The sequence below is a fragment of the Aulostomus chinensis genome, chromosome 7 (genome assembly GCF_037954235.1).
Source record: "Aulostomus chinensis isolate RoL2024-O1b breed Wild chromosome 7, RoL_Achi_v1.0, whole genome shotgun sequence".
In the NCBI taxonomy this organism is placed as follows: Eukaryota; Metazoa; Chordata; class Actinopteri; order Syngnathiformes; family Aulostomidae; genus Aulostomus; species Aulostomus chinensis.
The window spans coordinates 2,268,077-2,271,256 of NC_141326.1; positions in this window are offsets into that span (position 1 = coordinate 2,268,077).

Consider the following 3,180-nt stretch of genomic DNA (forward strand, 5'->3'; position numbering starts at 1 on the left):
CTCCCCACGTCAGGTCCTTGGAGAGATGAACACCAAGGTATCTGAAACTCTCCACCTGTACAGCTCCACAATGTACAGCACATGTAGTCGCAAGTCAGCCTGATAAGTCAGGACACGGCGTCGCCACGGTTGTTTACATCTGGAGCCTCATCACGCCAACGACGGAGACCAGACATGCCTCCTTTAGCAGGTAGTGTCTCAACAACCTCCCTCACACGACCTTTGGCCTCAAGACAAACTCTCAAGAGCTCTTAGGTCACATTCATCCTCATGCGCCGCCACTGTCTCCCTCCTTCTCCTCCCCCTTCACTCTTGGGTGCTCCATCTCTTGCTAGCAAACTGAAGCTAATGCTAAGCTAGCCCTTGGCTGGCGCTCGCATGGCCTCTCAGGGCGGTAACTCCACCTCTGACCCCAGCGTAACACTTGATGCATGAGGTGGAAAGTGTACGGCCATCTCATTTTACTCAACACAACGATAACGAGCAGCAGCAGAACAGGCGGTGAGGTGCTCTGTAGTCAGGTGACATCAACTCACACACGACAAGCCCCGCCCCCTCCCATACCTCGTACCCACCCTGACCTGCATCACATGCAACATTCCTGTTGATTTGAAGCCAGTCAGAAGCTTCGAATGAGATCGATGGACGATTGGGCTGCTTTGAATGAATCCTCACATCTTCAACTATTTGCGATACATTTACTGTTGAACAGATACGTGTCTGTACGTGGGGGGGGGGGGGGGTCTGCTGCTGTGTGGATCCTGAAATAAAAAAAGACTGTCATGTGGTGTTAGACATTTGATTGCCTTGTGATCTGTTGTTGGAAATCCTGCTGGTACGCTCTCCTCCTCACTCTCATTACAGAACAGCTTTTATAAAAGGTGGAGAGCTGCTTTGAGCTCTAGAAAAACCCTCGGATTCAGGCGGCCTGTGTGTGTGTCAAGAGATTAAAACATTTGTCTCGTGCGGTGGCAGTTTAATACGAGAGCAATATGAAAATCCAAAACCACGGAAAGAAAATATCACACTTTTTACGAGTGTTTTTAGAAGCGTCCTCATGATTTTGGACGCGACCTTTGACGTCGTTAAAGATTTTTCTCATTTTCTCTGCAAAAAAGGTGGATTTGCCACTGTTGCTGTGTGTACCTCTGCACAGGTAACTGCATCGTTAGTGCCGTCGGTAGCTGTTATAATGGATGCAGTAAAGGCTTTTGGCAGGCCCATCACATCACCCACCCACCCAAATATCTCCTCTCATTACCTAATCAACCTGTTAGCATTCGTTACCAAAAGCTGGGCCTGCTCCCCGCAGAGTACTTCAGATAGATTTCCCATTTCAGATCAGAGCAAAGTGGAGTCAGCTTCGATTGGAGCCGACATCCGAGGAGTACTTCAGGGCAAACCAGCTGTGACTGGGCTGATGTGTAGCTGTCACCGAGTCCTGACATGATATAATATGAAATGATATTGAACAACGCCGGTTTGGCACTAAATTGTTAGCAGGGCTTCAGGTCTGACAGCAGCCAGTTTATGGCTTTAATCCCAAGGTCCTTTAAACCTTGTTTGACATAAATTGAGTTTGGCTTCTTGGCAGGAAAAAAAGAGCAATGACAGAGAAAACGCTTTAAGTTCTTCTGTCTTGTTTGGTTGAAATGTAAAGTTTTTCTCCCCGTTAAATTTTGCTTCCTCCTGCGCCGCGGTGAATGTAGATGTTAATGTCAAAGTGCTGCCGTGGCGGATCGCGGTACGATCCGTGACACTTGCGTAATCACCTGTAATTTTTGTCAGCACTTTCACATCACAAACGGACACTATTCACATATCCTGTGCCCACCGTATCACCCGGACCTTAAATTACCACACTGAAGGCAAACACCTTTAGACAGTCATCTCATCTCCTTGTTGGTTGACATCAGCTGGTGATAAATCTGCGATATAAAGCTCAATGAAAACCCCGAACACAGGTCTGAGGGACCCGTTACCATGACTAATGCCCCGACTGACAGCGAAAGATAAGACTCATCCTTCACCTCGGCCGAGCCATTTCTCAGCAATAATGTTCATAATGGAGTGCTCCGATGTCGTTATTGTGTGAATAATTTAAATGGTGATTTAGGTTATTGGGCGCTGAGGTCACAGCCACAACACACCTATCCCGCTCCGCACGAGACCCGGGTCCACTCCTGCAGAGCTGGCTGGAGATGCCGAGAGGCAATGATTTGGTGGGTTGCTTAATTAGATGTTCGGGCGACATCTGCTTTTAAGGGGAAACTGCAACTCTGGCACATTAATTCGGTTTGTAATGAATGACTGGGTGTCAATGTGGGCCGTGAAATTATCACGAGGGGAAGTAAGTGTGTCTGTGTGTGTGCAACACAGTGATTCTTTTCCATCTGTTTGGCGAAAACATTGCCCCCCTTCCAACAGCGACATCATGGCTGTGCAGTCGCCAGAATGAGGAGGGATTCAAGATGGCCTAATGCTGATTGGAATGCCTTTTGAATGGGGAAAATGAAACAAAGATGGAGTGGACATTATGCTGCTGAATCTTAGTTAAGGACGCCTCACAAGTGTGTGACAGTGTCATTAATCTCGTGAAATTGCAGAGAAACCACTACAACAGAATGACCAGCTGGTGACAGAAAATGTACATATAAAGAGCCACTGTTTCCTGTGTGGATGTGCAGTGAATGTCACAAGAACAGAGACATTTTCTATCAAATACTGTAGTAATATTCATGTCAACTCAGACGTGTATTCCTGCTGTAAATCATTTTCTGAGTTCCAGATGGCTCGAACAGAACGAAGCATGTTGTTTTCTGCCGAGAAATTCCTCCTCGCCCAGAGTGAATGACTGCATTCCAAGGAGACCACTTGGCACCTGGAGTGACAGGCTGCCATCAGGGTGTAAAGATGCTAATATGAATTCTGATCACTCACTTCACTTGCTATATAGGCAAGGGAATTACTGCCTATCACCAGCGTCTAGTGCTTCTCAACACATGGCAATGTCAAGGGGCACGCTGCAATAGCCAGGCAAATGGAGCTGGCAAGACAGTCCGCCAGATTCGGCTTGACACTTCCCTCCTAAGTGAGAGTGCTGCAAGATGTGCTGTATAATGTCAGAAATTGGGAGCTCTGCCCTCAAGATTTCCAACTGATGAGAAATTTCTATGACAA